We start from the raw sequence: 15,506 nt of genomic DNA on the forward strand, positions 1-15,506 counted from the left end.
TCAAATGCATGGACCAATGAAGTCATTGATGAACTTGGGAGGTGAAAATCAAAGTCATAGTACATGGAACTAGTGGGTGTTTAATCAGTGCTTCTTGTTTTAAAAGTCCCTGGAGGAAAAAGCATCTGAGGCAAACAGAGAGGGAATGTATAAAAAAGAGTTCACATAAAATAAATTTGTAATACAAAAATGTATGAGGTGGTATTGTTCTTTGGAATTTAGAAAAACCAAAGTGTTGTAAAAATAAATAAGACAAAAAGAATTTTGAAACTGGATGATGCAATGCAAGAAAAACCCAAGAAGATTTTTTGCAATAAAATAACAAATTTATAGGAGAAAGCTAGTCATCTAAGTATGAATACGTATTTTCTGGCTTCCATAGGTCATGGACCTTTTATCAGCAGAAGTGTTTTACTTCAGACTTTGAGTGCTGTTTATGGTTCTCAGGCTAGTCCTCAGCAAAATTGTGATGTCAACTAAATGTGTGCAGTGTTATCCTATTTCTCCATTCTGTGTCGTCCCCCTCCCCTCACCAGTCAGCACTCAATGCCTTTATACTACCCCATTGTCTAACTCTTTGCCCTACCTCTAAGGTCTCAAACAGCATCACTTGCTGATGACCACCCCCTCACTTCTCGTTCAACAAATGTTTATACATATACATACATGTATATACAATCAATCAACAGGAATTTGTTCAACATCTGTTATGTGACAGGCACAGCAGATACAAAGACAAAAGTGAAACAGCCCTTTGCACTGAAGGAAGTCATATTCTACAGGGTGGGAGTGAGGTTGAAGCAGGTACATAGATAAGTATATACAAATATATGCAGCACCAGTACAAGGTAAATTGGAAGAAGAGGAGACTAAGGATTAGGAATGGACATATGTGTACATAAGATTGTTCACGTACTTTGCACACAGCACCATCCTTGACATGGTAAAAGATGAAGTGGTATTTAAGACACAGTTTCCAGGGGCATGCAATCCAAACTGAAAAGATAAGAGAGATATGCACAATAAACCACAATCTAAGCATAATAAACAAGAACCAAAATATGAGGAGCTGCCCAGAGAGGGGGGGAGGGGTTATTTGATGGAAAAAAAAAGAAATTCAAAAGACTTCTACCTACAAGAAAATTGCAGAAAACTCTAGACATCTGGAAAGGATGGCACTTCAATTGATTTACTATCATTGGCTCACCAGCTGTGTCTTTCTGCTATAACCTTGTTAAGAGAGAACACAATCGAGTAAGAACTCATCATGGGGCATTAGCATCCCAATCAGATTGTAATGATAGGGCTGGAGTGGATGCCATAGATGATTTTCCTCTGTGAATAGTTAAAAAATGAAAAACAGTCCTCCTCTAAGGTAAGGCTTAATTGGTTTCATATTGGTCAAGTGAAAAATTACCTTTCAATTATTGATTGAGTTCAGGTGTGAGTAGCATACCACTAGGTAGCTGATCAGAATTGGGAATTTATCCCGCTGAGTGTTAGGCCTCTTTTATTAATAAGAAATTCTATTTCCTATAACAGTGACTTTATCTTTGTATTATGATAACAGCCTGGAGCACTCACTTCTTAGTGTATCTGGTGTTTGACTCATGGAAGGATACATTTTCCAAAAAACAGGAAAGATAGCAACTGGAGGGAAAAGGGAAGTGCCCGTGGGTGTTAGCTGCAGTACACTGATTTGATTTATTCCTCATTAACTACAATTCTCCCAGAAGCCAGGACTGGCAAAAGAAAAATAGAAGGTAACCTTAACTGTTCTTTGATTTTCTATTTAGGAAGAGGAGAGGGAAGAAAATGGCTCTTCAGCACAGAGTAATGGACAGAGCACTGGATTCAGTAGTCTGAAGACCTATGTTTGAGTACCAGCTCCAATTCTTTCTAGCTGGGTGTCAGTGAGCAAGTCACTCAATCTCTCTGACTCAGTGAGGTTAGCCATCTGTAAAAATTTGATAATAATAAGTACATGCTCTATCTCCTAGGACTGTTGTGAGAAGAGGAATGGCGAGGAACCCAAATACTCATGCTGAATCAGCCTTCCAGGTGAAGTGGTTTAAATAGACAACTTCCCAGTAGGTCTTATCTGCCTGCAGTCTAAGTCTCTTTGAGGGCTTGCTTGGCCTTGGGGAATGGCAGAGGTTTTCCAGTAGTAGAGAAATAAAAAGTGAGGAATAAAGAAGAGCAAATATCACTACATCCTTACTTGATTTTTCTCTAGGTCAGCAATTTACTTCCATTTTGTTTCTCTTGATCTCTCTGCTTATATGTATTAAATCTGGATCTAGGTAACCAATCTTAATCAATGATTCAGTGCCACCTATCTAGTGTTGAGCATAGGATTGGCCAGTATAGACACTGCTTACCCAACAAGCCATAATTCCAGGAACGGCACGTGGAAACCATTAAGTGCTGATATTGTGATACATGTCCAAATGCAATTTCCTATTTTGAGCATTTTCCATTTTCAAATCATCAAGGAAGGAAAACCTCTCTCTGACACTGCTATCATACCTCTGTGCTCCATAACATACCAGATAGAATGGAACCCTCACATCCTACCACCTAATCACATCTGAATTTCACCCAATAAATCAGAATGTGAGTAATTAATACAAGGTTGGAAAGAATACTTTTCTTAAAGGACAAGTGTATTGTTTGGTGCTTAAATAACCCAATCTTTACCTTAGCACCAGAAAAGTCTTCAATGTCCTTTTAGAGTTAGGATTGAAAGTGCTATCTTTGCATGATCCTTCACTGTCATTCTACATAGAGGCAGGTTCCCTGCTGAAACCATGAGCACACATGACTTCCAGGTTCCTAAACCCAAGATAAAGATTTGAGTTATATATGTTCCTAGTAATATCCTCAAAAGCCCTCAGAAGTCCAAAGAAACCCAAGCTAGTTCTATTTTATGAGGAGCTAGTCTAAAAAAGAAAGAAAAAAAAGAAAAAGAAAACCTGAATAGAGAACCAAAAGAATAGCATTTTAAAAAATAAAACAAAGATTTTAAGCTTTTATATGTAAATGCATTAATTATCAGAAGAAAGTTAGATTTTGTGCAGCATAACAATTCTAATTCAATCCTTAATCCAAGAAACATTTCTTAAGCACTTTGTAAGTGTAAGGCAATGTGTTAAATGCTAAGGATACAAACAAGACAACAAACAAAAACTGATCCCTGACCCTCAAGGGTCTTACATTCTATGAGGGGTATATGATATGTAGAGAACTAAATATATACATGATGATTTGAGAGAGAGAGAGTGCCTAACCATTAGGGAAATCAAAAAGGCTACCTGTAGGAGGTGGCATGTGGGCTGATCTTTGAATTCTTTGAGAGATTCAAAGAGTTGGGAGTGAAGTACATTGAAGTGTTCTAAGACAATCTGTATAAAGAAAAGGAGGTAAGAGATGGTTTGTTACCTGCCAGATATGAAGCTCACTTTGAGCTTGTGACCCAGACCACTGATATTTCTGGCTTCTTTTTGATTGGTCCTGAACAGCCCGTCTTTACAAGTCATATTGTCCTGCTAGATTTTATATCTGCAACTTCCAACATTTTGAAATATCTGTTTTCTAGGCAATGAACTCAAAACACCTTTATCTTCTGAGGAGAAATAATCATTTTTCAAGAAAGACTCTTCAAAGAGAAAGGGGAGTTTAAAAAAAAAAGCAACTAGAGTATATTTTCTCTAATTAAGAAAGCATCAATTCAGTTGGCATTTCAATTGGTGCTAAGGAAAATCCAAAGAATTCATTCTAAAGGGGAATAAAAAAATCATTTATCTCCTTTGAATGGATTGTGGACATCTCTTTAATCCATGTGAAAAGACCTTGAAACAAAAGGAAAAAATGGTAGAACATATCAATCTGAGCAAGAGACAACACTGATTCAATTCAAGGCAATTTGGACTTCAGAAATGTAGAAAACAGCAATGGCATCTAAATGTACCCATTCAAATAGAATTAGTTAATATGAGTTGCTAGATTTTTCCTTCTCTTGAAAAGCCACGTTAGAGAATTTTCTGGCAACACAAAGCATTCATTACTTATCAATTAATAAGTATTTATTTTTTGCCATAATTTTTTGCCATAATTTTGCCATAATTTAAACTTCACTTCTGCCAAAACATAAACAGAACAGTAAGGTTGATATTATTGCTAATTTACAAAGAAAACTATGAACAAATATATCGTATGTTAATCAGAGGACATTTTCTATGAAGTTGCAGAATTGAAAGGGATAATATTTTAGCCTTTCAAGAGTCATTTGTTTTTTCTCAACAAATGATCCTTAAAAATTATTACACCAAAAGAATTTTTCAGTGATGTTTCTTTACCTTTTTCAGAAGAGAGATCACAATGAAATGGAATTTGTCATGCAATACATGTAACCAAAGAAAGTGAAAGCAGGCAAAATCATAAGATTAGTTTTCAGAATTACAGAAGGGAAGGGGAGAAGGGAAGAAAATGACAAAGAACCTCCAAATTCTAGATGAAATTATGTTTTCTCCTGTGGAATTAAAGATGAGGGTAAGAGAGGTGGGGAAAGAGTTGGTGGTTTTATTTTAAGCAGTTTGGCTAATTACCAATTTCACCTATAAAAACTGTGACACTGTTTTCTCCTCAAAATGGTAAAGGAATGACAGAATCTCAGGGTGGGAAGGAAACTTCCAAGGTCCATAAGTCTACTACAACCTATACAGAAAACTCTTCTATGGCTCCCCCTGACCAGTGGTCACCCAGCTTCTACCTGAAGACCTCAAAGGAAGAGGAAAATACTAACTCAGGAGGCAGACCATTCTACTTTTGCAGAGCTCTAAATATCAGGATTTTTTTTCCATAACATCAAGCCTAAATTTGCCTCTTTTTCATATCCACTCATGATTTCTGTCCTCTAAGGCCAAACAGAACAAGTAAATTCGTCTTCCACAAGACAATTCTTTGAACATTTGTAGATATGTCATTCCTGAGTTTCTTTTCTCTATGCTAAACATACTTAGCTCCTTCAATCATTCTTCATATGTTATGGAGCCAAGGTCCTTAACCATCCTGGTTGACCACCTCTAGACATTCTAGCTTATCAAAATCCTTCTTAAAGCATGACAGCTAGAATCCAACACAGTACTCCAGATATGGTCTGATAAGGGCAAAAGATAGCTAACCTATTCCCCTTCCTATTCTTGGAAGCTAAGCCCTTCTTACTGTAGTCCAAGATAACATTACTCTGATGACTCTTACTGAGTTTGCAGTCATTTAAAGCCCACAGATATTTTTATAGTACAAGTGTTATTTATCCATGCCTCCCCCATCTTATATTTGCAAAATTGATTTTTGTACCAAATAAAAGATTTTATATTTATTTCCATTGAATTTTATATATGTAATATACATATACTCCCACATATGTATATATGGGATAGAAACATATATGCATAATAAAACATGTACACATATCTTTTGTCCTGGCTCTGTCCTCCAGTATTTCAGCTATGATCCCAGCTTTGTGTCATTCCCAATTTTAATGAGTATGCCATCTATCTTCTATCCAGTTGTTGATAACACAGCACTGAGCACAGGTACCTGATATACTCTGTCAGATATGTCCTGCTGTATTGACACTGATCGTTTAACAGCTACTCTTTGAATTCAGCCAGTCAAACGGTTCTGAACCTAATTATATTATCATATAATTCATATCTCTTCATCACCTCCATAAGAATAGTATAAGCTACTTTAGCACAAATTTGCTTAAAAATATAGATAAACTATATCCATAGCATTCCTCTCACGTACTAGTTTACTAAGAGTATTAAAAAGCAAAAGAAAATGTTAGTGTGGTCTGACTCATTCTCAGTGAAACCACGTGGCTCCTTGTAATCATTCCAGATGTTTTCCAATCATTTCTTTAATGAATCTTTCTAGAATTTTTTCCAGAAATCGAAGTCAAGCTTAAGTTGAGGAAGGAATTCCAAGCATGATGGGGAGAGGGGGTGGTGGGTGGCTTAAACTTGTATGAATATATGGAAGCAAGAGATGAAATGTTCAGATGAAAACTAGTAATGCAACTGGGCAAGCATACGGACTGCAAAAAAACAGAATAATGTAAAATAAAATTAGAAAGATGGGTTGAATCCAGACTGGGGAAGGTTGTGGACTCTGCTATCTTAGATGCAAAAATCATTGAAGTTATGGTGAATTTATGCCTAAAAAGATATTTTGGCAACTGTGTGGAAGATGAATTGTAGAAAGGGATAACTAGATACAGGGGAATCAATTAATAGATCATTACAATCGTCCAGGTAAGAGAGGAATAAGAAAAGAATTTTCAAGAGATGCTTGAGGTAGAGGTGAAATCAACAGACCTTGACAGCTAATTGGATATGGGAGAGGGAAAAGTCTAGGATTGTTCCATGGTTGTAAACCTTGGTGATTGGGAACCTAGCAAAATCCTCAATAGAAATAGAGAAATTTTGGAGGAGTGGTCAAGTTTCTGAGGAAAAGTAAAAATTTCCATTTTTTCACATATCAAAGATGAAATGCCAACTTAACATTCAGGTAGAAATATCATCAGGAAATTGGCAATGTGAGTTTAGAGTTCACGAGAGAGGCATTAGAAATGGATATGTCAGTTTGCAAGTAATAAGAATAGTAGTAATAATTGAACCTATTAGGGTTAAATCACAAAGGAGAACTTAGATGAAGAAGAAAAGATGGCTCACAACATAGCCTTGGGGATGCCCACAATTGTCAGGGGTATGGGAATAAGAATAAAAAAATAACAAAGGAAATTTAAAAAGGATTACTGAGAAAAGGAGAACCAGGAGAGACAAGTCTCACAAAAGCCAAGGAAGAGAGAGAATTCAGTAAGAGGAAAAAGTAATTAAAAGCAAAGGAGAGGCAAAGGAAGGTAAGGACTAAGAAAAGAAGAGTGTATTTGGCAATTAAGAGCTGACTGGTAACCTTTGAGAGAGTGATGAGGTCAACAGCTAGGTTGCAAGGAACTGAGGAGCTGGTAAGAAAGCAGAGGCAGTGACTGTACAGAACCATTTCTCAGGAATTGGCAGTGAAATAGACGTGAAATACAAGGATAACAGCTTGAGGAGACGATGGAGTCAAGTATAGAGTTTTGTTCTGTTTTGTTTTATTTTAAGCGTGGTACAGATCTGGACATAGTTTTAGGCAACTTGGAATGAGAAACTAAAGAAGCAACAAAAGAAATTACCAATGAAGAAAGTTCTCAGAGAAGCTGGGAGGAGATGGGTAGCATCTAGGGCACAAATAGTGAGTGTAGACTTTGCATGGAGAAGGACCATCTCTTCCTCAGAGACTAGAACAAAAAAAGAGAAAAGGTGAAGCCATAGAGAGATTTTTGAGTTATGAAATAGGAAAGATACTTTTGGTAGATCACCTTCACTTTTTTTAGTCATTACTAGCAGTAACAGCAGCAATAGCAGTAGTAGTGGTGGTGATGATGGTGCTGGTAGTGGTGGAGGGAGTAGTAGTAGTAGTAGTAATAGTAGTAGTAGTAGTAGTAATACTAGTACTAGTAATTGACATATAGAGCTTTAAAGGTTGTAAATCATGGCACAAAAAAAGAAGTGAAATGACAAAGGAAGCATAGTAGCTAATAAGGAACAGAATAAAATATGTGTGAAATTATCATGACCTATGTTTGACATTTTCAGTTGAACAATTGTGATCTCCACAATATAAACATCAATTCTATTGACTTAAGAAAATCGTTAGAGTACAAATATCTGGTCTGATTTCAGTGCATTCTTCAGACTGTCCAGAATACCAAGTTCTCTCAATGCTTCTTGAACTCTTAGTAAAGAGAACTTAAAATCAAACAAAAGAAAGACTTATGTGGCAATATTGTTCCTCATTTTCTGCCAAACATATAATAAAATTGATTGCCAAAAAGAAATTATTACAAATGAGGTATGCCAGTTTCAAGCTCATGTTTCTAGCTTAGGAATATTGGAAGGGAGTAATTTTCTGGCGTTAAAACTCATGTTATGCTTTCTTTCAATAATAGTACCAAATCTAAATAATTTAAAGAAAAAATATTATGCCAATTTACAGATGAGGAAACAGAAACTCAGAGAAGTTGAGACTTACCTAAAGACACACGTTAGTGAGTGTACACAGAGGGTAGAATTCAAAACCAGATCTTTCGGATTTCAAGCCTAGCACTTTAAAAAGCTGGGTTGGGGTACTTAAGGAGAAAGGAGAAGTTTTGGAGCAGCTGCTGCAGGGCACATGCTAGACAATAAGAATAACAATATTGATGCGAAGTAGGGAGGATTCAGTCCAGATTAGATGACATGAAATTTTAGTAGATCAAGTTAGCATGGTTGCAGAATTTCCTCCAGCAGGATATTGTAGTGCTTAAATAGGAGCAGAGAAGAAAGATGACGAGGAAGACTATGGGTTGAAGAATGATAGAGTATAAAAAAAAATAGAGAGGATGAGTAGACAAGGGATTCACGGGTAGACAACTGAATATTTTCACCATTGTCAACAAACTCCCTTTCATATTATATTTGTTCCTTTTACATTCTGAAGAAGAATCACTCTGAAAAGTCTAGTGCATTGAGACAATGTTGGTAGAGAGACATACATAAGCCTATTCACACCTCCAGTACTGTGTGACACTCTCCCCCTATCTGTTGTTGTGATGTTTGGTCTTTTAACTTGGTTCCTCAGCCTACAACTTTTCCAAGCTCAACTCCCCATGGTTGGATACAGTTTGTTTTTTTACTGCTACAGGTCAGACTCCTCAGAGCTTTTATCATGCCTCCAATTTCAACTAACTCCTTTAAGAATATATTTCCTGTTTCAAAGGTAGAGCAGGGTTATAACTGATCCATTACCATCCAATCATTCTTCCGATCTAGTAAAGAGGAACAGAATGCAGATTTGTCTGAGCACTTTCTTCAAGGCTCTAAGTGTTCCTTGCTCTTTACTTTCGATAATTTTATCAACATAAGGTGAAAATCAATTGATCAAGGGTGTTCTGAACAGCCATTCCCATTAATGATAATAATAACAAGTTCTTCTTGTTGTTTATCCTTCATTTTCAAAGAGGACCAATGACATCATAAGGTGATGTCTTGGACTTGTTTATTAATTGGACTTAGGTGAGGCAGAGTTGCACTAAGTCATCAGTCTCACTCTGTTTGTGAGTCATCAAAGTCTAGGTAGGACAAAAATCAAGAGAATTGGTGATGGTGTGGAATGCGGTGGATAGCCTTGGCATCTTTGATGTCTAACCAAGCTCTAAATGCTCCACAGCACCTGCTTCATAGCCTTCATGGCTGTTGGAACAAATTGATCTTATCTACCCATTCCACCAGGATAAATCTCCACATGGTTGGGGTAGACATCCCCCTAACTCACCAAGAGGTTTGACACCTGGTGGTTACCCTCAATCTAGTTTAGCCTATCTACCAAGACAGTTTACTGGACTGTGGCCACTGTGAAGGCTACAGCTTTTTGGGGTCACAAGTGAGAGTTGGGTGAATCAAGTAGACACCAAAGGTATATGAGCAAGGGCTCATATCAGAGGTGCTAGTCCTCCCTGAGCACTCCACACACCCCTAATAATAATTTAGTCCTTTCCTGGACAAATACCATTTTAAATGTCCCTCCTAAAACAAAGCCCAGTAGTAAACATAGTATTTCAGATTTATCTTAGTTAGGACAGCCAGGAGAGTAGGAGAAAGACTATGGTCTTCCCAGTTGAGCATATCATTACTCTGTACTCTATGCTTCTGAGAATTATAGGTGATGGGTAAATGATTGCTAAGCAGTTGTCTGGTATCACCAATACTTTTTTTCCCCTCTTCTGATGTGTCTCAACTCATTGAATGAGGGAGAAAGGTACTGGGCAATTTTCCCAATGTAATACAAAAGAATGCCAAAGTAACTAATCAAATGAAATCCTTAATCAAAATTTTCAATAAAAAATACGAACTTACTTTCTGAGAAATATCTACCTTAATGGAAGTAAGATAATATGGGTGATAGTTTGTAGGAGAACTGAAAACAAATGTAACACCTTATTATAATAACTAGTTAATTTTAAGTGTAAGGGAATATAAAGTAACCACTAAGCATCATTTGGTCCTGTTCTTGACTTTAGAGTTAGGGAGTTTATTTTAGATGAAAATGATTTGGAGTTAGAAAGTGCCTAACACCTAGGATAAGTTTGGGCTCTCTGCCTTAGCTTACATTTATATCTATGTCAATAGTTAGGCTTCGACCTCTTTGTGGTCAAGACACAATTTAGTTTGCTGGAAACATTTGGACAATGAAATAGGTTATATTATACCATCTTTGGATAGACAATCATCAGAATAGCAAGTTGGGGGATAGAATTGAAAATGGGGATTTCTCTTCTCCTGGGTTTTTCACTCCAAGGTATCTGTAAAGGCCATGACTCTCCTTTCTGTCTTTCTTCTCTGCCACAGCTCATCTCCTTGTTCCTTAAGCGTGTGTTAGAAATGGTATTCTTTTCCCAAACTTCTGAATCTAGATTTTAGAACATGTCCCTGCCATTCTGTGATAATTTTTTATCCTTTTTATGCCAATTCCTTAGAGCATTGCCTAGTCTCTTATATATGATGATTTTTATTAGTTCAAGTTGGTATTCAGCCTCTGTTCAGACTCAGTTTTGATTGTTTGATTGAACCAAAAAAGTTTCTCACCTGGTCAAAAATAGGATGGTTTTGACTCTATCCTTACATTACCAGTTTGCATTGCCTGGGAGAGCTTCACACTTAGTGCTTTGCACACTTCTTTAGAAGTGATCCTCTTCACAATAGTCTGTGAAGTTCATGGTGCAGTTTCCTTACTCATTTTCCAAATGAGCAAAGTAACCCTCTGAGAAGCTGTAACTAGCTCAAATTCGCATAGCAGATAAGTTAGGTGGTACAAGAGAAGAATACTGGACCTGTAGCCAGGAAGAACTTCATTTTCATATGAGTAAAGTATAGTTTGGGAACAGTAGAAACAGAGACCAGGGAGAAAGGGACTTCAGTAGTAACAGCTCTGACATTAACAAGCTGCATGACCTTGTAAAGAAATTTCCCTTCTCTGGTACTATTTCCTCATTTATGAAATAAAGAGATTAGATATAGAGGTATCAAACACATGGCCTCGAGAGGCACACAAAACTCTTGAATAAGGCAAAATCAGATTAAAATGTAATTGGGAATTATTTTGCAAAATCAATGAAAATTCAATAAAACTTAGAATAATGTTAATATGTGGGTTTCTAAGTAAATATGCACCCACAGGTATCTTTATGTATGATGTTATAGCTCTCATTTCTATTTGGCTTTGACACTACTAAAAAATCTCTGAAGCCCCGTAAAAAAGGTTCTTATATTCTATGATTCTCAGTAGAGATAACTCTGCCTTCCTCTGCCTATACTATGAACAGCTCATGGATATGCTATTTCTCCATTCCGCGTGCTGATAATTGGAGAGAGTCCAGAGATAGCCCTTGGGCTGTCCTGCTAGTTGCCCACATCTCTCATCTTTATGGCTCTGAAATCTGTTTCCCTATGCCTGGAATGTTCTCTGCACTTCTTCTTGTTCTTCAGTCATTCCAGTTGTGCTGGATTCTTCCTGATCTCATTTGGGATTTTCTTGACAGAGACACTGGAACGGTTTTTCCACCTGGCTTTACAGATGAGTCAACTAAGGCAAACAGAGTCAAGTGACTTGCCAGGGTCACATAGCTAGTAAGTGTCTGAAGTCAGATTTGAATTCAAGTCTTCCTGACTCCATGCCTAATGCTTTATCTACTGTGCCATCTAGATGCCCCTGTTTTCACTTCTACCTCTTAGAATATCCAGTTTTCTTCAACACTCCCCTCAAATTCTCTCTTCTGCATGAAGCCTTTCTGGATCCCCACTGCACTTGATAGCTCTTCCCCCAAATTACCTTGCATTAATTTTGCATATATTTCCTAATATGAATATTTATCTCAGCCAGGAGCATATAAGCTCTGAGTTTAGGAACTGTTTCATTTTTATCTTTATATGCCCAGCGTTACTTGTAGGCACTTACTAAATGCTTATTGATTGATGTCATTGTTTAGAATTTACTATAAAAAGTTACCAGCTTTTATTATGATTCTTCTAGAATCTGACAAAACCAGGGTTAAACAGATTTCTTTCTCTGAATATGGTCCACACAAGAGGATTAATTCATCAGACTATTTGAAGGCTGGCTTCCTGAAAGGAGATCACAGTGTTCATGGAGTAAATTCATAATTTTCTTGGGATATTTAACAAATAGTAGATATTCTCTCCACAGTACCCTAGGAAAACAGCACCAAAATGAAATTCTGGTGTGGAAATGTTTTATTTATTTATTTGTGTTTGCAATGGCAAGTGGGAGCAACAAGGGTACTAGCTCCTTAGGTTCTCCAATTTGCTAACATTCTATTGAGTGTGGAAAAAGTAGGTGAGGAAGAAGAGTAAAAGGATGGATGAGTTAAAGACTGGTAAGTGACAAATAATCAGTAAAGGTAAATTTCATCTTCTCCTGAAAGGTGCTATTTTTATAGTTAGGGAGGAGGTCCCCAAAAGGGTGCCATTTACTAGAGGTTGGAGATAAAAGAACAAAAGTGGAGGAGGGCATCGTCTCAATCCTTTTTTTTCTAGTGCCTTCAGTTTATAAGGGAAAACTATGCACTCTAAGTATCTGTCTTCCATTTGTTTGGTGATGTATAGGATATAGAAGAATTTTCTGGCAACTTCGATTTTTCTGAGAAATATTAGGCTGCCTGTTCTCTCTTTAAAAAAAAATACTAATCTGAGTGTTAGAAAGATCAATCTCTGCCTACAGTCATTTTCTGCTTCAATTCAACCTACCACATTAATTATGATGAAAACACTTCTGATCAAATCACTTCTTGTTTAATTTTTTTTCAATGAATCTCCTTTGCTCAACAGCAATACATTTATACACATTTTATAAGTGTATATAAGAATATTTTTAGTGTGACACTTAGGGTTCACCACAATCTGACTCCAGCAAACATTTCCAGCTTTAGGTCATACTATCTGATTTTATATCTCATATGCCAGTGAATCTTCTAACCTCTAAAAATTCTCCAACTGTTATGATCTCTATTGCTTCATTCATGATGTTTCCTGTTCCTGAAATGACTTGTTTCCCAATCAATGATTCTCTGCCATTTACATTGGTGTTTGTTCATTCTTATCCTTGGCAGGTCTAACTCTGCTCCAGTTTGGATATATTATCTCCTATTGGTTACTTTGATGACATAGGAAGGGGAGAAGGGAAACAGAGAGAAAGAGGAGAAATTCTCTTTTCTCTTCCCTTCAACAAGAGTGTCTCTCTCTTATGATCCAGGATTAAACTGGGATCCTCAACTTTAGAACTGAAGTCTTCTACTGACTATTGGACTGAACTCCCCATATGCCCAACAGGCATGGATAATCCTTTCAGCAATCACATTGTTTTCTTCTCTTGATTCAGTCAAATTAATTCATACCTTAGGGCATAAATCATCTTGTCTACATATTAAATACTTCATAAGGTCCATTATGTGATAAGAATATTCAAGTTTGGAGAAGATGTCCATCCTTATGCCTCTAGTTGGACTCCCAAATTACAGTCTCTCCTCTCTCCAATCCATTCTCTAGACAACTGTAAAATAATCTTCAAGTCTGAACATGTTCTTCTATTACTCAAGAACTTTTTCCTTGCTCCCTTTTTGACTGTAGACCTTCTAAGTAGACTTATAGTTCAAGATTCAGAACAGGGAAAGTCCTGAGGGAAGAGACCCTTACCAAAGCAAACTTGAGATACTCTGAGTGCTTTTGACATAGAAAGACCAAAGAAAGGTATAGTATACTTTCAAATCTGTGCCTTTCAAAAGAATTTAACGTATTCAAAGAAGGACAGCAGAAAAGGGAATCTTGGGTACTGGAACTGGACGGCAGCATTAATTGGTTTCTTATCAAGTTAGAATTTTGTGTTGTTTTTCCCTGAAACCAATTACAGTAGAAAAATGTCAAATTGTAAAACAGGATTGAAGTCAGGAATACAAAATTAAAATGACCTTTCTGGAGTGTACTGAGAACATATGCAAGAAAAAAAAACTTGCATGGATTATTTATTTAGTATTCTAAGCATCAGAAAGCATTATCTAGACTCTCCATCATGCAGTGTTTTCTGTCCCTGAAATGCAACAGATGACACCAGGTCCAAGCCTTTCTATCCTCAAAATCTGTAATCCTCTGAGACAGGTACATGAATTAAAGCAGACCTTGTTTCCTCTAGGTTATACAAAGATATAGGGAATTAGTTTTTAAAAAGTCAGCTGCATAGGAAAATGATGAAGGCAACATGGCTAGTTAACAATTCAACTGAAAATGATCTAGGGGCTCAAGTGGACTACAAGATCACCATCTAAGTTCATAGAACCATGTACAGCCAGGAAAGCTAAGGCAATCCTAAAACACAGCAAGAGAGACAGTCTCCAGAAAGTGAAAAGTTATAGTACACTTGTACTCCATCCTGATATAATATAATATATGTGAAGTGTCATATTCAGGTCTGGGTGTTGCTTTTTAGGAAGTACATTGATAAACTAGAATTTATCCAGAGGAAAGAAAGCAGAATGGTGAGACTAGAGATCACATCATACAATAGGATGACAGTCAGTCATTCAGTCAAGAAGCATTTGGGGCAGCTAGGTGGTGCAGTGGATAGAGCACCACTGCAGAAGTCAGGAGGACCTGAGTTCAAATCTCACCTCAGACACTTGACACTCACTAGCTGTGTGACCTTGGACAAGTCACTTAACCCCAATTACCTCATCCTGGGTCATCTCCACTTATCTTGATGAAATCTGGTCACTGGATTCAGATGGCTGTGGAGAAGAAGTAAGGCTGGTGACCTGTACAGCCCTCCCTCACTCAACACAAAGTCAAGTGCAAGTCATGTCATCATTTCTCTGATGGCATGGTCTTCTTCGACAACAAAGGACGAACACAAGAGGCATTTATTAAGCTCTTACTATATACGCCAGGCACTGTGCTAAATGCTGGGAATATAAATAGAAGCAGAAACACAATCCCTGACTTCAATAAATTTACATTCTAATGGAGAAAGACTATGCATAAAATGGAGCTAAAAAGAAGGAGGAGGATAAGAAGGTACCGGGGAAGTGGACCATAGTAGAAAAAATCTTGTGAAGACGAGTTAACAATGCAACTTGGAGACAGATGAAGACATTTTCAGCCTGGTCCTTCTCCTGAAATTGGAGATTCTTTGAGAAACCAACCAAATAGAAGTTGAGACTACGGGCAGAGAATATTTCTGAAGTGAGAAGTTGTCCGGGGGGAATGAATTTCCAGGGTGAAGAGATTACTATGGCATCATAGAGAAAGTTCTGTGGAGATGAGTCAGTGGTACAGAGTCTGTTAACGTCACTA

This window comes from Notamacropus eugenii, chromosome 5 (assembly GCF_028372415.1).
Source record: "Notamacropus eugenii isolate mMacEug1 chromosome 5, mMacEug1.pri_v2, whole genome shotgun sequence".
In the NCBI taxonomy this organism is placed as follows: Eukaryota; Metazoa; Chordata; class Mammalia; order Diprotodontia; family Macropodidae; genus Notamacropus; species Notamacropus eugenii.